This window comes from Bos grunniens, chromosome 16, assembly GCF_055505025.1.
Source record: "Bos grunniens cultivar Pamir isolate PY7600 chromosome 16, Bosgru_T2T1.0, whole genome shotgun sequence".
Taxonomy (NCBI): Eukaryota; Metazoa; Chordata; class Mammalia; order Artiodactyla; family Bovidae; genus Bos; species Bos grunniens.
Window position 1 is genome coordinate 36,916,225 of NC_141180.1, and position 21,520 is coordinate 36,937,744.

Sequence of the window (21,520 nt, forward strand, 5' to 3'; positions counted from 1 at the left end):
AGACCTTGCTTTCAATTCTTTTGGGTCTGTACCCAGAAATGAAATGTTTTAGGAACCTCCATACTGTTTTCCATAGTGGCCGCACTGCTTTACGTCTCCACCAATAGTACACAAGGGTTCCAATTTCTCCACATCCTTGCCAACATCCCTTCTTTTCTAATTCTTTTAACCTAAACCTTTTATGGAAGGGTAAGACACCCTGAGTAACTCATACCTTCCTTCCTGCCCAGGCATATATGTATGTTTCTTTGGGGACACCATTCTTTGTGTTTTTAAAAAATATTTGGCTACACCAGGTCTTAGGGCGAGTGGGATCTTTAGTTGTAGCATGCGAGCTCTTAGTTGCAGCATGTAGGACCTAGTTCCCTGACCAGGGATCGAACCCAGGCCCCCTGCATTCGGAGCATGGAGTCTTAGCCACTGGACCATCAGAAAATCAGGGGACACCACTGATTAAAATGGGCTTTCCTTTCATAGTCTACCCTGTTGTCCTCACTGAACGCATGTGGAGATGCCCCCAGGCTTCAGTGTGGTTCTACCTTGTTCTTTTAATTGCTGTGTGATGAATGGTTCATGGTATAGATGTGACAGAGTTGTCCACCTGCCACCTGATCAGTTGAACATGATGGCAACACTCAATTTAGACTGGCAGAAAATGGCAGAGCCTCTGTAATAAGCACCTGTGTAGATGTCCTCTGTCCAGGTGCTTTTATTCTTGTGGCCCACGCTCCAGGAGCAGCGTGGCTGGCTAAGCCCTCAGCTCATTTCCCCAAAGCTGCGAGGTTCAGAGTCGACGAGCCACACTGTGCACAACTTCCTCCCCTGCCCATCGGTAGGAGGTGCCATCTCTCTACTGACTGTGTAGAAATCTGGGGCAGGGGGTGCAAGGTGATGGATCACTTCTTAGTACTTAATTTTTTGTTTCCCCGTTTACCAAACACGTCAGGTTTTTTGTTTGTTTGTTTTTTTTTCATATAAGCTTATCACTTGCATTTAGTTTTTGTTCCTGAGTTGCTTCATCAGGTCCTCTGGCCATTTGACCATTATGCAGTAAAAGGACCAGAAGCAAATGTGACAGGCTGTTGACAGTGGTTCATTTTAGGTGCTGAAAATATGTGTCTCTTTTGTACACGTTTGAGTTACATATTTTCAAAATGAAAAAAAAAAAAAAAGACTAATATCTAAATGAGAGTGTTTTAGGAAGATCCGACGGGGTCAGAGAGGTGTTGTGGGCAGGGAGACCAATTTTGGAGACTCCTACACTAACTTTGCAGGTGATGATGACTTGAACCATGAGAGTGGGCGACAGATTTGGGCAACTCTGGGGGGTGGGATTTCTACCATTTGATGATAATGTGGAAAGCCAAGAAGAGGAGGAATCCAGGAAGATGAGAGGTTTGAATCTGGGTGACTGACCAGGAGAAGGACAGAACTTGGCAGAGATGTAGAGGCTGGGAGGGGGCCATGTTTGAGTCTGGCAGGGAGCTGTGTGGGATGCAGGGCAGGGTTGCTGTAAGAGTCATGCTGTTCATTGATGCCGTCGCCATAAGGGTGATGTGTCAATTTCAAGGGGAGATGCTCCCTGGAGCCGTGAGAGCAGAGAAGCCCACAGAGAGAGGAACATCTGTGATTAAGGAGAGGAGGAAAAACTGGCGAAGGAGCTGGGTGGGAGCCTTGCAGAACAGGGAGCACACTGTCACAGAAACCAGTATTTCAAGGTCAAGGTCACAGTCAGGGTTTTCAAATGCAGTTGCAAGGTAGATGCTTTTTCAGGCCATTCAATGTATTAATCAGGAGGTCCTAATGTGGAAGAGCACGTTCCCTGAAGTGTCTGGGGCCTGAAGTCAGCTTGCTGGTTTCTGCAGCCTGAGTGCACAGAGGGTGACCGAGGTCACAGGAAGTGTGGGTGGCTGCAGGAGAAGAGCCCTGGCACCCAGCTCTGTGCCATTCTGGTTTGGTTTCAATGGTGCTTCACCCATGAGTGTGGACTGAGCCGCCCTTGGGGGCTGTGCTGGGCACCTGCCACCCCAGGTGTCCCAGGGTCCTCGGGGGAGTCCTCCAGAAGCTGCCTTCCTCTTGAGAATCTCAAGTATCTCCGTGTGTGCTATTCAGCGTCTGCTCCCGAGCAGCCTCAAGGGACCAAGGGAGACATGAGTCATTTCCTGGATAGCAACCTGTCCCAGCTTCTTAGCCGTTTGAGGCCTGGCCTTTCCTTTTTAAGTCCACCTCTGTTTCCCGCCAGTGCTGCCTCCTCATGAGGTTTGTGAGGCACCTGCAGTGAGAAACAGCATATGAACACCCCCACGGGTATTCAAGTCCTCCTTATTCCAAATGAAAAATAAGAGAGATTGGCCAGGGGGTTCTAAGGAACCCAGTAGCCAAGTAAATGGTGGTATTCTGTCTCTGCCGACTTTCCAGCATGACTTCTGGGACAACAGCTCTGTGTGTGGACAGCCTTGGCCATCGGTTGGCTTAGAGACGCAGATGAGGCGGGTCCAGGGGTGGTGGTCAAACACCTTAGCTTTGTCCAGCACATGTTCCCGTAGCGTCAGAATAAAGGGACCCACTCCCCTTTTCATCACTTTTTGTGTCTCACATTTTTTTCCTTCCTTATTTTCATATAAAATGAAGCACTTTTTAAATTGTGGTAGAGTGTACATAAAATTTACCATTTTAACCATTTTTAGATTTTTTTTGTTTGTTTGTAGATTTTTTAAAATTGAAGGATGATTGCTTTACAATTCTGGTTTGATTTCTGCCATACATCAACATGAATCAGTCATAGGTGTATATATGTCCCCTTCCTCTCGAACCTCCTTCTCACCTCTCACCCTTTCCCACCCCTCTAGATTGTTAGAGAGCCCCCGTTTGAGTTCCCTGAGTCATACAGCAAGTTTCCATTGGCTATCTATTTTATATATGGTAGTGTATATGCTTCTATGCTTCCCTCGTAGCTCACTGGGTAAAGAATCTGCCTGCAGTGCAGGACACCCGGCTTCAATCCCTGGGTTGGCAAGATCCCCTGGAGAGGGAAATGGCAACCCACTCCAGTATTCTTCCTAGAGAATCCCACAGACAGAGGAGCCTGGCCTCTCCTGGGGTTGCAAGAGTCAGACACAACTTAGCGACTAAACCATCACCATGCTTCCACACTACTCCATTTTAACCATTTTTAAATGGTGGTGGCATTCAGTGCACTGTTGTACAACCATCACCATCATCCACCTTTGTAATTGGCTTTCTTCTCTTCACATCATGTCCTCAAGGTGTGTCCACTTTGCAGTGTGTATCAAAATTTCCTTCCTTCCTTTTCTTGGCCACTCCTTGAGGTTTGTGGGATCTTAGTTCCCTGTCCAGGGATCAAACTTGCATCCTCTGCATTGCAAAGTGGGATTCTTAACCGCTGGACTACCAGGGAAGTCCCCCTTTTGCACTTTAAAAGAAGGTTATGGTTCTCTGGTTCTGTGGTCAGTGGCTGGAAGATGATCTTCAGAGTTAAGATCTGCTTACCCAAATGTCATGTAGCAATAAGACCCCGATGCTGGGAAAGATAGAAGGCAGGAGAAGGGGATGACAGAGGATGAGATGGTTGGATGGCATCACCGACTCAATGGACATGAGTTTGAGCAAACTCCGGGAGATGGTGAAGGACAGGGAGGCCTGGTGTGCTGCAGTCCATGGGGTCGCAAAGAGTCAGACACGACTGAGTGACTGAACAACAACAACAGTAATTATAGCCACCACCGAAACCCTGAATACACGTGTAAACGTCAGGTATTGTCTGAGCACCTACTACGTTCTGGGAACTTTTTGGCCTCTTCAGGTACACTCATTATCCTCTTTGCAGATTAGGTATTTATCATCTCATTTTTTCAGGTGAAAAATTATGGTTGCTTTCTCATGGTGTTGATTTAAAGCGATATTTCTCAGAATGTAAACACACCCAAGCTTTCTGTTTATGTAAAAGAAATGTTCTAATTCTTTCTTCCTGGTTCTTCACCTGCCTCCCCCGAAGTACTTATGGAACGTCTGCACCCACAGCTCTTTTCGTTAAGCTATGCAAGGGCAGCTGCTCTGTGGAAAGAGGGGATGTCACTTCTCCGTTCCCAGTATTTTCTGGTTCTATCCGGAAATCCAGTGGGGTGCTGGCTGAACTTAGGAGCAGGCTTTCTTTTTAAAAATTAATTATATTTATGTATTTTTGGCTGTGCTGGGTCTTTGTGCTTTGTGGGCTTTTCTCTAGTTGCGGCGAGCTGGGGCTGCTCTCTAGTGGCAGTGCTCAGTCTTATTGCAGTGACTTCTTTTGTTGCAAAGCATGGACTCTCCTGGTGCAAGGACTTCAGTAGTTGTGGCACATGAGCTCCCGGGCTCTAAAGCACAGGCTCAGTAGTTGTGCCACACGGACTTAGTTGCTCCAAGGCAGGTGGGATCTTCCTGGACCAGGGATCAAACCCATGCCCCCTGCATTGGCAGGCAGATTCTTAACCACTGGTGTGTGCTTAGTTGCTCAGTCATGTCCGACTCGTTGCGACCCCATGGACTATAGCCCGCCAGGCTCCTCTGTCCATGGGATTCTCCAGGCAAGAATACTGGAGTGGGTTGCCATGCCCTCCTCAAGGGGATCTTCCCAACCCACGGATGGAACCCAGGTCTCCCACATTGCAGGCAGATTCTTTACTGTCTGAGCCACGGGGGAAGCCCAAGCATACTGGAATTGGTAGCCTATCCCTTCTCCAGGGGATCTTCCCAACCACTGAACCACCAGGGAGGTCCCGGGCTTTCTGATCTGTCGCCTTCCATCTGGCGCCTGTGCCTGAGTCCAGACTCCTCGTCATGACATTCAAGGTCTTTGTCATCCGGACTATGTTCCCCGCCCCTCTCTCTCCCTCTCTCCAGTTACTGCTCAAAATTCCCAAATGCCATTCTAATCTCCTGACCACCCTTTGGGTCCCAAATACACCTCCTCACTTCTGTTTGTGACGGGGGAAGGGTTCTCTCACAGCAAGGGTGGTGTCTGTCTGCTTCTTCCCTCAGCTCACCCTTGCTACTAAAATCCCAGCCTTGGTCAGAACCCCTCAAAGGGGATGTCCCCGAGAGTCCCACCCCACCTCCACCCCCACCTATCTCAGCAACCCCCGAGGTCGAGCATCCTGCTTCTACTGAAGCTCTTTGAAGACATCATCTCTGCTGGGAAGCAGTGGGTACCAGGCAGTTTGCTGGCCTGTCTCCTCCCCACCACTCCCACCAGGCTCTGCCTTGTGGGACAGACCATCAAATTTACCAAATGGATCGTTAGTGGTAAGAGAAGAGCAGGGCTGTGTTAAGAAGCTCTTTACTTTTTCCTGATGGCTTAAATTTTCCTTCACCATGTGAGGAGAAAGACTACAGGAGAATGCCAGTTTGTGGATATTTAAACAGTGGCACTGAGTGACCTCTTCCCTAGCCAACCAGGCTCCTGGTGGGTACAGCAGCCATGTGTGCCATGCCCAGGTCCTCAAAGGGAGGCAGGAATGTGTTGAGGTGGGGATGCCAAGTGGGGGTCTGGTATCTTAGCCCAGGGATGCTTGGCCCCTTCTCTTCCCTGTCTGGGATCAAAGTCAAACCTGGATGTCTGGAAGAAACTTCATCAACTCAAGTGAGAGGTGGAGGGGTCTTTCTGAGAGTTTCTATCCAGTTGTCCCAGAAATGCTCCATTTCAGTTCTCAGCATCTCAGAGCCACGTCTGAGACTCTAACCCCAGTGTTGACTCCCACCACTGAGCAGTCCCTGAATAACAGCTCTATGCCTCTGGGGCTGGTGAGGGTGGGGACTGGCCCCTGGGTCCCTCTGAGAGACTAGGCCGGGCAGCAGGGTGACCAGGTACTCCGGTGAGCCAGGTCTTTACCTCCAAATGTGCTGATTTGATTTTTTAAGAAGCAGGGCCTCCTCACGGTGCTCAGCCTGTCCGGTGAAGCTGCCACTGCTGCTGCTGTCACCACTGTCGGTCCCCCTTCCGCTTCCAAAGCACAGCCCAGGCTGGTCCTTGGACCTGCAGGAGCCCAGGCTCCCTCCCTGGGGCCACTGGCTGAGCTGGTCAGTGAGGTTGCTGACTTGCTTTAGCTTCAAGACCTCCCTGGTTTGGAGACAGGACACTCTCTTTGGGAGGGGCCAGAGTGAGGCTGGAGGTGGGCAGAGGTGCACCCCAACCTCCCACCCTGCCCCGCTCCTCTGGGTACCTTACCGGAGAAGTGTCCCCCACTGAGTACCATGGGGGAGGGGGTTGCAGCTCCCACTCAGAGCCTGAGCCCGCCCTCCTGATGGGGACCCTGGGCCAACACGAGTCTGCTGAGGCTGTGGGGCCTCCACCCTCCTGCTTCCCATTCCTATACTTCCTTTCCAGCTTCTTTGTTTGTCTCTCTGTCTCTTTCCCTGCTTTCTCTCTGAGTCTCTATGTCTCTGTCTGTCTCTGTCTCTATGTCTCTCTCTTTCTCTGCTCTCTGTCTGAGTCTCTACCTCTCATTTTCTCTCTGTGTCTTTGTCTCTCTGAGTCTCTCTGTCTCTTTGTGTCTCTGTCTCTATGTCTCTCTCTTTCTCTGCTCTCTGTCTGAGTCTCTACCCCTCGTTTTCTCTCTGTGTCTTTGTCTCTCACTCTCTGTCTCTTTGTGTCTCTGTCTCTGTCCTTGTTTCTCCATTTCTCTCTCTCTCTCTGTGTCTCTGTCTCTCTTTTTGCTTCTCTGTTTCTCTCTGTCTCTCCAAATCTCTGTCCCCTAGGAGGTCCGTAAAGCCAAAGCAGGCTCTTCTCTCTTGAGACCATTGTGGCTTCTACAGGATGGGAGAACTGACCAGTGTCCTCTGCAGGGTGGGGTAGGGGAATTCAAGAGGGTGAGACAGGCCCTGTTTGTCTGGGGTTTGGACCTGCGGCCACGTTCCCCATCTGAGGTCAGCCATCTGGCCTCAGAAAGGTGCCACACATTCACTGTGAGGGAGCAGGGGGAGAGGCAGGCTTGAAACCAGTGCTTGGAGGACGTGGAGGATCCGCGGTGGGGGGGGAGGAAACCTTCCTGCACGTGCCCCCACCTTGGGGGACCTGGAGATGGGGCTGGGTGTCACTCAGCCCTCCCCCTCTCCACTGGGGGCTCCCCACGGTTTCTGCTTATGGGTCTGGGGTCACAACCAAAACCCCGGGCTCCAGGATGTCTTCTAAGAGGAGGTATGTGACTGGCTGAAGGTCCCAGATCTGCTAACAGGCAACAGTTGGGGATCAGTGCCTGGGCTGTACCTGAAGCACCCCCCGCCTCGCTGGGTACAGTCCTTGGGGGGTGGCCATGGCCCAGGCACTATCCTGGCAGATGGTCCACCAGCCCCGGCTGGAACCTGGCAAACGAGCTCTTAACTCTTCGCTGGTAAGTTTCTGTTAGTTTCATGACAAGTTGCTTGGGGACAAGAGAGCTGGTTGTTGCTAGAAGGGGATCTAGGAAGGGGGATGAGGTGAGTCTGCCCCTGCAGGCTGGCCAGGATTCTGGAATGTGCTTTGGGCACTGAAGTGGCACACTGCCCACCTGGGACTGTGTGCCCCGCTTCCTCTGAGGCTCCAGCCTTGCTCTGCCGGGGGTCCCTGCGCCAGGTGGAGAGAGGGTCCCTGGGTCTTGAGGAGGATGCAGCAGCAGCAGGAGGGAGGGAATGGGTTACAAACCAGCCTTCCCTTGGGCCAGCAGCCTCCCTTCTGGAGGGCTTTTAAAAACTGGCTGATTACCTTGTAATTGTTCCCAGCAGTGAGGAGCCAGTCCAGTGTTTGTTTTGCCTTCTGTGTTCTCCCAGCCAGCGGTAACCAAGGGCCGCTTCCCCTTGGTGACGGTGGAGCTCACTCCGGCCAGGGCTGATCCAGCCGGGCGAGGGAGGCCTGGGGACCCGCAGGGCCCGGCCACTGGCAGGGAGGCTCCCTGCTCCTGGGGCACCAGTGAGCTGCCTGCACTCCGCTTCCGTCTCCCCCGGCCCGGGGATCGAGGGCTTCCCTCCTGGAGCTCCCCCATCTCTGGGCACTGGCCCGAAACATTCCAGAACTCCGCCAATCCTCCGGTAGGTGTGCGGGAGACCGTGAGGCCAATACTTGCAGGCAGGCCGTGTGGGAGTGGGTCCTGGCCAGGGTTGTGGACCTGGGCCAGGGTGCTGCTAGGGGCCAGGGATGACCTTCATTCTAGATTCCGGCAGGATCCAGGGTCCTGAGCTAGTTCTGGGGGAGGTTTTTGCAGGGAGATGGAGACCTGCTGTGAAACAGCCCAGGTCGTGGAGGCCAGCCAGGGACAGCTCCGTGGCGGAGAGGACCAGGATTGGTCTCGGATGGCCCGGATTCTGGTCGGGTGGGGTTGTTTGAAGTGAAAGCAAGGGCTGCAGGTGTGGCTGCAAGAAAGCATGAGGCTCCTGGAGGCTGCGGGCTGGCTTGGCTAGTCGGGGAATCGGGGCTATCTGGAGGAGCAGAGAGAGCTGGGGCGCAGAGGAGGGCCTGGAAGAGGTGTTGCCACCGCCTTGGGCTTCCCAAGACCGCAATCGACCAAGGGCTTCTAGAACGTCTGGGGCTAAGGAATCCATAGCCTGTTCTGTGTGCCCTTTGCCCTTGTGGGTCTGGCGAGGACGGGGCCCTGCCAGGCTCTGCCTGTGACTTCTGTTAAACTTGTCGGCTTCTAGATTTGTTTTCTTGGGAGTCCGTTATGTTTCAGGACTGGCTTCCTGGAACGGGCTGGACGAGCCTCTGTTTTCTTTATTTCTGATGTGTTTCCTGCCAGCCTCTGCCTTGAGGACCCAGGCCCAGCCCCCACCCACCTGGGCACACGGATCACCTGTGATAGGGCTGCTCAGAGGCAGGGGCCAGGCCCAAGACTCTGCATTTCCAACCAGCTCTCAGGCGATGCCTCAGCGGCAGACCCATGGGCTCCCCGGGAGGGGTCGGGGGGTGGGGGGCGTGACCAGATGCAGGGCACTTGGCGTGACTGGCTCCCTCGCTGCTAAAAGGATCACTTCCCAAGGAAGGAATCATCCGGCTCCGTGTGCAGGATCTTAGGTAGGTCTGGTTTTCCATTTGGGGGCCTGGAGAAGAAGTGCTGTCAGTCAAGATCGGGGTACCTGGGGGGTGGGCAGGGCACAGCACTTCTGCCCTGGTGCTCTGCCCAAGCACCTCTGTCTGACTTTCACAAGGATTTCTTCTACCAACCCAGCTGCCGATACTATTTAACCTCAGTGATTCATTGAAGTGCTTTTCAAGGGAAGGCGTGCTACAGAAACGTGGGTCCCAGAGGCTTGTTTTGTTGGCAGGTCTTGCCGCCTCAGCAGAAAAGAGGTGCTTTTGATATGGGAACGGAAACTTGGGACAGCCTTAGAAACACGCAGTGTGTTGGGTGGGAGGGGACCATGGTCCTCCTCTGTTACAGGATGGCGCTGCCCCGGGGCTGGCTGCCCCAGCTGGGCGCCAGGGAGGGGTCCCCACACCTGGGTCTGTGGTCTTGTGCCCCCATAGTTGTGACGAGGCTGCCTTCCTTGACACTGAGGTGTGGGGGACACGTCCCCCGCTCCCCGTGTTGCCTGTGAAGGTGACATGCTGCTGCTATGATTTTATGGAAGGTCCACCTTGCAGGGGAAATAGCTTTCTGAGCGTGTTCTGTCTGGAGTCGCAGTGCAGCCCTGCAGAAGCGAGCGCATGAAACGGGCGTGTGCAGCCCTCACTCCTGCTAGGTACCGAGGCCCTGGTCCAGCTCCATTGGCCCTTCCTGGGCTCGCTTAATTCTGAAGTATGGCTGACAAGCTTGCTGGGCAAAGCCAGTGCCTCCATCTGGCTTCTTCCTCCCTCTGCCCCGATTGCCATCCTGGATCAGCCCATTAAATGGTTATTGGACCAATTTCCCTTTTTTCCATTTCCTCTTTCCTCCTTTTGTATCTTCAAATGTGATAAGCGGACCAGATTCACCCCAGTTCCAAGTTGCTTTCCCAAGAAACTTCTCCAGACGTGTCTGTCCTGGCCCTCTGGCCCCAGAGAGCACAGAGGCATGGCAGACCCACCACCACTGCCGGAACCGGCACATTGTCGGGGGAGCGGCACGGGGGATGAGATGGGGGCAGACAAAACCATGGCTGACTTTGAGCGGCCTCAGCTTCAGCATCACCTGGGAGCTTCCAGTGGAGACCTCTCTGTCACCATTAGTGAGCTTGACATGGTGAGAGGCGGCCACGGAGCTGGGTCGTGGACACCCCAAGGCAGTTGTTCTCTGGGAGAGTACTGATTTTGCAGTGGAGGATGGGTGTCAGGATTCGCATGGCTGCATTCCACCCCTGGGGAGGAGATGCCTCCTCAAGAAGCCCTCCCTGCCTCCCTCCCTCTCTCCCTCCCTCCCTCCTTCTCCTCAGACCATTAAACTACACATACATGGCCACTGTGGCTCTTTATTAAGTGCTGAGCTTTTTTAAGTGTTGGCATTCCCATTTAATCCCTAAAGCAAATCAGTAGGGTTGAACAGTCATCATCCCCATGTCAACAGATGAGGAACTTGAGGCTCAGAGAGGTTGGAGCACTTGTCCAAGGTTGCCCAGCTTGTGGAGCTGAAAGTTAAACCCAGGCAGCCCGACTTCAGATTGCAGCCTTCTCCATCTTTGTCTGTTGTAGTCTTCTCCCTTTTTCCTTGATCCACCCTGTTTTAGTTCCAAGAAGTCTTCAGTAGAAGCCTCAGAGCTACCCAGATGAGGATGCCAAGGGGCTGCGCTGGGCCCAGCCTTTGGGGTCATTACGGCCCGCCTTCATTGGGGTCATTATGGCCCGCCTTCATTGGGGTCATTACGGCCCGCCTTCATTGGGGTCGTCACGGCCCACCTACACTGGGGTCGTCACGGCCCACCTTCATTGGGGTCATTATGGCTAACCTACCTTTTGCATGTTCAAGAATGGGATTTTCCCCCCAATATATCCAGTATCACCAACTCAGTGGACCTGAATTTGGACAAGCTCCAGGAGATAGTGGAGGACAGGGAGCCTGGCATACTGCAGTCCATGCTACAAAGAGTCAGACACAACTTAGTGACTGAATTTCAACAATGTATCTAATATTGATAGCATTTTTTAATTTATTTTAAAATATCTTTATTTATTTGGCTGCACTAGGTCTTAGTTGTGGCATGCAGGATCTTTAGATGAGGTTGCAAACTCTCAGTTGCAGCGTGTGGGATCTAGTTCCCTGACCAGGGATCAAACCCTGACCCCCTGCATTGGAAGCATGGAGTCAGCCACCGGATCACTGGGAAATCCCTGATACAGTTTAGACATACCTACCAAACTCACAAGAGACTGATGTATAAACCTGAGGCAGGCCACTCAGGTCGCATTAGTGTTTGCCTCTGAGAGGAGCAAATGGGAGACACTGAACCAGAGCTCAGGGAAACTGACAAGTGGCCCTCATGACTCGTGCCTCAAGTTTTGTAGCCTGATATCCCTGTTAGGCCAGGAGTAGACTGAACAAGAGCTGGAGTCATGGGCCTTGGATTAGACCACTGGGTCACTGGGCTCTGCATCTGTGTCTTCACTCACCACCACCTTTAAAGCTTAAGCAGCCTTTTGCTTAGACAAGGTATGATATGATGTCTCCTAGGGGGTTATGGGCTTCCCAGGTGGCGCTAGTGATAAAAAGTGAAGTGAAAGTCGCTCAGTTGTGTCCAACTCTTTGCGACCCCATGGACTATTCAGTCCATGGAATTCTCCAGGCCAGAATACTGAAGTAGGTAGCCATTCTCTTCTCCAGGGGATCTCCCCAACCCAGAGATTGAACCCAGGTCTCCCGCATTGCAGGCAGATTCTTCACCAGCTGGGCCACCAGGGGAACTCTAGTGGTAAAGAATCCGCCTGCTAACATAGGAGACATAAGAGATGCAGTTTCAGTCCCTGAGTCAGGCAGATCCCCTGGAGGAGGGCATGACAACCCACTCCAGTGTTCTTTTTTTTTAATTAATTAATTTATTTTAATTGGAGACTAATTACTTTACAATATAGTGGTGGTTTTTGCCATACATTGACATGAATCAGCCATGGGTGTACATGTGTCCCCCATCCCGAACCCCGCTCTCACCTACCTCCCCATCCCATCCCTCAGGGTTGTCCCAGTGTACCGGCTTTGAGTGCCCTGTTTCATGCATTGGACTTGGATTGGTGATCATTTCACATATGGTAATATACATGTTTCAGTGCTATTCTCTCAAATCATCCCACCCTTGCCTTCTTCCACAGAGTCCAAAAGTCTGTTCTTTATAGCTGTGTCTCTTTTGCTGTCTGGCATATAGGGTCATCATTACTATCTTTCTAAATTCCATATATATGTGTTAATATACCATATTCATGTTTTTCTTTCTGACTTACTTCACTCTGTATAATAGGCTCCAGTTTCATCCACCTCATTAGAACTGATTCAAATGTATTCTTTTTAATGGCTGAGTAATACTCCATTGTGTATATGTACCACAGCTTTCTTATTCATTCATCTGCCGATGGACATCTAGGTTGCTTCCATGTCCTGGCTATTATAAACAGTGCTGCGATGAACATTGGGGTACACGTGTCTCTTTCAATTCTGGTTTCTTCGATGTGTACGCCCAGCAATGGGATTGCTGGGTCATATGGCAGTTCTAGTCCCAGTATTTTAAGGAATCTCCACACTGTTCTCCATAGTGGCTGTACTAGTTTGCATTCCCACCAACATTGTAAGAGGGTTCTCTTTTCTCCACACCCTCTCCAGCATTTATTGCTTGTAGACTTTTGGATAGCAGCAATTCTGACTGGTGTGAAATGGTACCTCATTGTGGTTTTGATTTACTTTTCTCTGATAATGAGTGATGTTGAGCATCTTTTCATGTGTTTGTTACCCATCTATGTCTTCTCTGGAGAAATGTCTGTTTAGTTCTTTGGCCCATTTTTTGATTGGATCATTTATTTTTCTGGTATTAAGCTACACGAGCTGCTTGTATATTTTTGAGATTACTTCTTTGTCGGTTGCTTGATTCACTATTATTTTCTCCCATTCTGAAGGCTGTCTTTTCACCTTGCTCATAGTTTCCTTCATTGTGCAAAAGCTTTTAAGTTTAATTAGGTCCCATTTGTTTATTTTTGCCTTTATTTCCATTACTCTGGGAGTTGGGTCATAGAGGATCTTGCTGTGATTTATGTCAGAGCCACTCCAGTATTCTTGCCTGGAGAATCCCATGGACAGAGGAGCCTGGTGGGCTACGGTTCATAGGGTCACAAAGAGTCGGACACGACTGAAGTGACTTAGTGTGCATGCACTCACGTGGGGTTATATCTAGTTCAGGTTACACTCTGGATCCTACCGCTTCCACCACTCCCCCATCCAAGCTGCGTCCTTGCATTGAGTTCCTAGCTGGTCTCTGGCTACCAACAGCCTCTTCTCAAAACAGCAGCCAAGAGAGACTCGGTTAGAAGGGAAGTCAGATTGTGTTCTCTGCATGCACAAAGCCCTCTGCTTGTTTCTCATGACACTGAAGACAAAATCTGAAGTTCTTCCTTGTGACCCTCAAGGCCTGGTGTGCCTGCCCTCTGCACACCTTGCACCACCTCCCTCCACAGCCTCTTCCTCCTCCTGTTCTGGCCACACCACATCTCTGTTGTTCCCCTGACCTGCCACACATGCTCAGACCTCAGGGCCTGTGCACATCCTGTTCCTTCTGCCCAGGACACCCTTCCCTTTGAATACTCACATGCTTTTCTCCTTTGCTTCCTCCAGGTCTCTGTCCATGTATCACTGTGTCAGAGAAGTCTTTCCTCACCACCTTCCCCCATCCCTTTCTCTGTCCTTGCTACTCTGCTTCATTTTTCTTTGATACTTATTACCTGGCCCCATGCTAGATATGAATTTGGGCAAACTCCAGGAGATGGTGAGGGACAGGGAGGCATGGTGAGCTGCTGTCCATGGGGTTACAGAGAGTTGGACACGACTTGGTGACTGAACAACTACAACAGTGTTCATTCATTCAGTCAAGTCTTGTTTGTTTAGCACCTGCTTTGTTTCAGACAATGTTCTAGGCATGGGGCCTCCCATCTTGAACACAATAGATAAAAACCTGTGTCCCGAAGCTCACATTGACTGCTCAGAAGATTGTTACAATGGCTATGTCTCCCTCATCAGACTGTAAGCTCCTTGAGGGCAATGGTTTCTACTTCTATAGTATGTATGTTGTTCAGTTGCTAAGTCATGTCTAACTCTTTTGCAACCCCCTAGACTATAGCCCACCAGGCTCCTCTGTCCATGGGATTTCTAGGCAAGAATATTGGAGTGGGTTGCCATTTCCTTCTCCAGGGGCTCTTTCCAATCCAGGGATTGAACCTGTGTATCCTGCATTGGCAGGGGGATTCTTTACCACTGAGCCATCAGGGAAGCCCTATAGTATGTATATGTATAATGTATATAGTAGGTGTCTAACAAATATTTTGGTAATGAATTCCAGCCCTAAAGCACCTAATTTGGACTTGGCTTTCCCAAATGCTCATTAGCTGAACATTTGCAGGCCACCCCTCAGTTTGGATCACTTCTGCAGTTGTCTGTCTTATAGGTTTCGTCAAGTTTTTCCAGCTTCCACCTGGGGAAGATGCTTTCTGGCAGAGTAGGTGGAACATTCTCTAGCTTTCCCAGGCGCCAGTTCCCAGTTTTGAATCATCCACTTTATTGAATTCCTTGGACTAAGGAACAAAGAAAGGGTCTCAGGAAGCTCACGCTTCCCTATGGGGATTAGCAGGTGCTTGTGGGATGGGTGAGAAAGCAACTCAGGTATTTATGAGCACCTACTATACTTTGGCCACCTCATGCGAAGGGTTGACTCATTGGAAAAGACTCTGATGCTGGGAGGGATCGGGGGCAAGAGGAGAAGGGGACGACAGAGGATGAGATGGCTGGATGGCATCACTGACTCGATGGACGTGAGTCTGGGTGAACTCCGGGAGTTGGTGATGGACAGGGAGGCCTGGCATGCTGCGATTCATGGGGTCGCAAAGAGTCGGACATGACTGAGCGACTGATCTGATGTGATCTGATCTGACTGTATACATATATGGCTTCTCTGGTGGCTCAGTGATAAAGAATCTGCCTGCCAATGCCAGAGACATGGGTTCGATCCCTGGTCTGGGAAGATGCTCTGGAGAAGAAAATGGGAACCCACTCTAGTATTCTTGCCTGGAGAACCCCATGGACAGAGGAGCATGGCTGGCTATAGTCCATGCGGTCGCAAAGCGTCAGACAGGACTTAGTGACTGAATCAATCAAGTATATACGTATATAGGCCTAGAGCATGGCCCTTTGGGGCCCATTTTTCCGTGTTTACCAGGAGTGAATCTGGCCAAAAGGGGTTTGTGGGAGAAGGTAGCACCTGGCATGAGAAACAGGTCTCTCCAAGTCTGTGAGCTATGATCGGGAACACAGACACGGGAACACAGAAACTCCACCCATGAGAGCGGGTTTGCATGTGGCAGCAGGTCCAGTCACACTGTGCATTAGCCTGGGGCCTGCCTGGCCTGGACCAGTGCCCTGTGCTGTGGCATCATCATGGCTGGCAGGTGGGCACCAATGTCATCGATGGGGAGTGAGCAGGCGCTGAGTGGCCTTGTAACACAGTAGCCTTTGCCAGTTTGTAGTGGCCTCGGGGTGTTGAGCTGCTCCGGAAACAAGCCAGAACCTGGAACTCCGGGTGTTGTCTCTCCTCAACCTGCCTCCTTCCCAGAGTGGAGGATGTATGGATGCAGGGTCTGCGTGACCTCGGTTCTCGTACATCCTCCTCCTCCAGCCAGGGGCACATGTGTGTGTGTGTCCATTTGTCTCCTTCCCGCACCACATCACAGATGCAGGCACCAGGATGCAGGCACGCATTCTGGATTCCCCCAGAAAAACTCTGTCCACAGGTGCCGTCTCAAAGCAGTGGGGCTGCCAAACCACAGCTCTGAGCTCTTTCTTTCCTAGGAAAGGAAGGGGGTAGGGTGGGGAGTGGAGAACTCAGCTCTAGAAGGCTCTTTGCTGCTCACTATGAGGCCCTTTAGCCCTGTCTCCCTGTGTAACCCTGGCTGAGGGGCCTGGTTCTGCCCACCGGGTCTCCACAAGCTCTGGGTTCATCTCCGCTCTGCGGCCCTTCCCACACCTACCTCCTGCCATGAGGGTTTTGGAGAAGTGCATAGTTTTCATCCATTTGTGTTTTTTCCTTTGTTGTGACATTCACATAACAGTAACCGTTTTCAAGAGGACAGTTCCATGGCATCCAGTACCTTCACGATGCTGTGCAGCCACCACCTCTGTCCAGTTGTAAAATGTTTCACCCACCCCCCACCCCCCATAAAAGAGACCCTGACCCCTTAGCCTTCACTCCCCATTCCCCACCCCTGGCCCCTGGCAACCACCAGGCTGCTTTCTGTCTCTATGGGTTTGCTGATTCCGGCTATCCCATAGACGTGGGAGCACCGCTGTGTGACCTTTTCGATCTGCCTTCTTTCCCAGCATGAAGGATTTGAGGTCCACCCACACTATGGCAGGTGTCATATGGCAGTCCGTTTTTCCTGTGTATGGCTGAGTGATAGTCCATTATATATGGTTTCCGTTTGTTTGTGCCATCATGCACTGATGGACATTAGGATTCATCCATTTACGGTTTTGCAACAACCATAGGACAACAGTAAGGAACTCTGAAAGAAAGGGAAGCTCATAAACTCATCACTCTAAACATAGAAACAATTTTTGCTGCTTATTTTCATCTCTTTTCACACATGTGCCTGTATACTTCTTTCTAGACTTTACTAGTAGGGCAGATACAGTTGTGTCCTTCCTTCCACTTTAGATTGTTGTTCATTCACTAAGTCATGTCCAACTCTCTGTGACCTCATGGACTGCAGCACGCCAGGCTTCCCTGTCCTTCTCTCTGAGTTTGCTCAAACTCTTGTCCATTGAGTCAGTGGGTGATGCCATCCAACCATCTCATCCTCTGTCACCTCCTTCTTCTCTTGCCCTCAATCTTCCCAGCATCAGGGTCTTTTCCAATGAGTCGGGTCTTTGCATCAGGTGGCCAAATTATTGGAGCTTCAACTTCAGCATCAGTCCTTCCAATGAATACTCAGGGTTGATTTCCTTTAAGATTGACTGGCTTGATCTCCTTGCTGTCCAAGGGACTCTCAAGAGCCTTCTCCAACACCACAGTTCAAAAGCATCAATTCTTCGACGCTCAGCCTTCTTTATGGTCCCACTCTCGCATCCGTACATGACTACTGGAAAACCCATAGCTTTGACTACATGGACCTTTGCTGGCAAAGTGATGCCTCTGCTTTTTAATACACTGTCTAGGTTGGTCACGGCTTTTGTCCCAGGGAGCAAGTATCATTTAGTTTCGTGGCTGCAGTCACTTAAGATAGCAGACCTTTTCCCTTGCCCCTCGTACAGTGATCCTTTCAGCTAGCATCTTGGACAGCTGTGTCCATCTCCATAGATTTGCCAGCTGGGGAGACCCCTTCCTGCCTCCTCACCTCATTCCTCATGTGACCAGCTGGCACCATGGGAATCTGGTGCCCGGACCCTCATGTTTGCCTGGAAGTTCAGGATGAATGCATTTGCCACCTGTGAGCCTGCTGTGGTCTCCCTTGTGGAGTTATCAGTGCAGGTGTTCAGGACTTTCCAGGCTGACAAGATTGGAGGAGGAAGGCCAATAGCCTACAAGAGGAAGTTTCTGCAGGCCATTGTATCTTTAAAGGATATTTAAGTCCCTTTTTTTCACCAACTGACCTGTGAGGCCCAGGGATTTGCCTCTTCCTTGGCATCCTGTTGTGAAATCCTCTGTGAAATCTCATCCAGGGAACCATGATTAGGTTGCAGTAGGAGACGCACTGCCCCATTCCTTTTAGAATCTTGCCCAAGTTCATTGGCTGTGGTCCATTCAAGGTCCAGTGGACAAACCTTCAGCCCAGTGAGTGCAGAAACTTGTGAGTGCCTTCAGACCCCACAGTTCTAACAGCAGGAAGCCTGATGGTAGGTTACTTTCACATTGGATTTTCTTCTTCTAAAAATAGACAGTGGGGTGGGAGGTTCTGAGGTCCAAGATTTTGAGGGAAATGAGAGGAAAGGTGGCCGTGAATTAAATGGGAAGGCACACAGGAATTCCCTGGCAGTCCAGTAAGTAGGACTCCTTCCAATGCTTCCTTTGCAGGGGGCATGAGTTTGATCCTTGGTTAGGGAACTAAGATCCCACAGTCATGTGACACAGCTAAAAAAAGAAAAGTTACCAAAATTGTGATAATGGAATATTACATAGCTACTAAAGCATAAAGTTGATGTAGGCTGGAGCTAATATATTATGACTTAGAAAAAGCAACTTGGGTGTAGTGTGTGTGGTGTGATCCTTTGCTGTGAGTGGACAGTCCCTGCATCTGTGCTAGAGTAGGAGGGTGATATTTTATTTCTCTGTGAGCATGGATTTCTTATGAGAATGGACCTGCCTGGTAGCTCAACTAGTAAAGAATCTGCCTGAGATGCAGGACACCCTGGTTCAGTTCCTGGGACAGGAAGATGCCCTGGAAAAGGGATAGGCTACCCACTCCAGAATTCTTGGGCTTCCCTGGTGGCTCAGATGGTAAAGAATCTGCCTCCAGTGTGGGAGACCTGGTTTCGATCCTTGGGTTGGGAAGACCTCCTGGAGAAGGAACGACTACCCACTCCAGTATTCTGGCCTGGAGAATTCCATAGACAGAGGAGCCTGGCAGGCTACAGTCCATGGGATTACAAAGAGTCCAACATGACTGAGCGACTTTCAAAAAAAAAGAGCATATATAACATTTGAAATATTTCAAATCAGGACAGAACAAGAAATTTTAAAAAATAGTAGTCATCAGTCCAAGCTTGTCAGTTCTCAATGTGGATTTGAGATTCCAAAATCTTGAGCTGTAATTCCTTTAAACTAGCAGTGTCCTAATCCCTGGAGGGCTCATTAGAATGCCAACCCCACCCCCAGCATGCCTGATTCAGATTAGGGTGGGGCCCAAGCTTTTGCTGTCTCTAAGGATGACACTGATCTATTGATTCAGGGACCCTGCTTTGAGAACCACTCCTTCGAACCTCTGGCTTCCCTGGTGGCTCAGAGTCTGCCTGCAATGAAGGAAATGTGAGTTCATTCCCTGCGTCAGGAAGATCCCCAGAGAAGGGAATGGCAACACAATCCAGTATTCTTGCCAGGAGAACTCCATGGACAGAAGAGCCTGGTGGGGTACAGTCCATGGGCTCACAAAAGAGTCGGACACAACTTAGCAACTAAAGAACAGCCTTGTTAAAGGGAGGTGGGAGAAGGCAGGGAGTGGCAGGTATTAAACACCTACCGTGTACCCCCAGTGCTATGTGAAGTGCTTCAGCTATGCCGAATGCCACTCTTCCCCCTCCTTTTACATCCTAGGTGGTTTGAGAGCATCACCTGAGCCTACAGGTGGGATAAGCAAACACAGGCCCCTCTAGCTCTCTCAGCAGCCAACCCCCCGAATCTCTGGGAACTGATTCCTCTCGCAGCCTCACATCTCTCCTTGGCCTCCCTCCTGCTTATTCCTCCTGGAGGGACATGGGGTGACCTATGGGGCCACTCTCAGAGGTTACCTTTCCCAGTTGGCACGTCCCATTGGAAGAGGCCAGAGTGTCACCTGCTCGCACTCAGGTCTCTAGGCCCTAAAGCCTGGACGTGGTCAGGCTTTGCTCTGGGGGTCCCCATGCAGGCGAGTGGAGTTGTCCCAGGCCTCCTCACAGGCCACACGGAGCTGGAGTGAACAGGTGAGCGTGTGTGCTGCAGGCGGCCAGTGCAGAGAGGACCCTTGTTTCCCTGGGGAGCCTTGTCCCAGCACTCACCCAGGGAAAGGCGAACCCCACTTCTCTTGAGGCTGGAGTGCACTCCCTGGGACCAACAGTCCACCGAGGTTTCTGGGCTTCTGCCACCATCCAGGGTGGGGCGAGGAGGGACCTGCATCCCTGAGCCTTCCCCCTTGGGCACCCATGGGCTCTCCCCTGGGAAGTGGCTGTGACACTGTCCTCCATGCTCCCTTCCTGCCCTCTTCCCACAGACACCCCTCCCCCGTCCAGTTCCTGCATGGCCCGGGCAGACCCAGTGTGACGGACCTCCCAGCCTGAGTGACATGGGGAGTCCACTAGACTTCCTCCTCACTGGGCATCTGCTGCTGTCTCAGAAAGCTTTCTGGAAGGTCACCGTGTGTCATTGTCACTCAGCTCCCTCCCAGGAGCAGAGCTGCTCATGTGAACGGAGCCGTTGTCATCATAACCTCAACTCGGCTGCAGCCGTGACTTTTTTTTTTTTCATGATTTTTAGTCTCTGAATGAATGTGAATGCTGTTTCCCAGAGGCCAGGCTCAACTGATTCGAGCCCTTTCTGAAAGTGCCATGAGTAATCTGGGTCCTTCCGTAGGTGTTTACGGCAGGTGCATCTTTTGGTCTTTTGAGGTCAGAGGCTAGAGCTCCAGCCCGTGTGGGATTTTTCTCTCCAGAACCACTCATCAGAACTTTCCAGAAAGGTCCAGTCCTTTTTGTTGATTCTGGGGGCAGATGCTGACTTTTCTAGCCCTGCTTGAGCAAGAAGACAGCTTTCATGTGTCTTCCTGGGTGTCTCTCCTCAAGGCTATAGGTGCACGGAGTAGAGGTGGTAATGGCCACATAACATGGCTTTTGTCCTGTGGTTGGTGGCATGTTGGCCCAGGCTCTGTGGTCAGGCTTGCACGGAGCACACCCTCCCTGGGTGCTCCCACCACCAAAGCGTGAGCCCCTACTCACGAAGCACAAATCCCCAGTTTTGTGCTCTCTGCCACGCAGCCCAGCTGCAGAAGCTGTGTCCTGATCTAATAGCCCATTGCTCAGGCCTGCTTCTCTTGCAAAATCCTCGGCTGCAACCAGCGCTGTGTGAGGCGGGGAGGCGGAGGGAGGGAGCTTATTTGATCTGCAGGTGAAAGGAGGCTTTATAAATAGGTCACCTTGTTCCACATCCTGAATTTTATTCTTTCCCCATCACGTGTTGAAACAATGGTTTTACTGTTCTGGGGGCAGTCGGACGCACTGAGGGGGAACTGAGCTGAAAGCGGGGTTGGGTGTTCGCTTGCCAGGCCACAGCGACCGCCTCTGTGTATCCCCTGCCTCCCCACACCGTCCCATCCATTTGTCACCTATCACCTTGGACGTGTCTCCAACAGAGGGTATTGCTCGCTCAACAAACATTTTTTTGTCTTTAACAACAAAACAAAAGGGTAATTTTTAGCAGTTCCAATTGATCCGAAAGTGCTGTTTTGGAAGGCGGAACTGCGGAGCTGCTGATTTAATTGAAGGGACAGTGTTGCATTCCCAGCAGGTGCTGAGGGCGCTGTCCCAGCTGAGTCAAGGTTGGTGGTCTTGCCCCTCTCCAGCCTCTGCCCCCTAGAGGTCCTCCTTCCTCATCCTGGCCTTGGCAGAACACAGAGCCCCGTATAGCCACCATGGCTGGGTTTCCCATCTGAGGATGGCGCAGG

At 51.2% G+C, this 21,520-nt stretch overlaps 1 protein-coding gene across 2 annotated transcripts in view; it reads left to right on the forward strand.

Annotated features, from left to right (window-relative positions):
* Positions 1 to 21,520, forward strand: part of SPSB1 (splA/ryanodine receptor domain and SOCS box containing 1) — a 70,894-nt gene that overhangs the window by 32,113 nt on the left and 17,261 nt on the right. The window contains exon 1 of one of the 2 annotated variants that reach the window (XM_086344336.1): positions 7,762 to 8,055. The exons of the other annotated variant lie outside the window; for it this stretch is intronic. The gene's annotated coding sequence lies outside the window, so the exon portion shown is untranslated. Of the gene's footprint in view, positions 1 to 7,761; positions 8,056 to 21,520 lie in introns of those variants that run through there. 2 annotated transcript variants of the gene reach the window in all.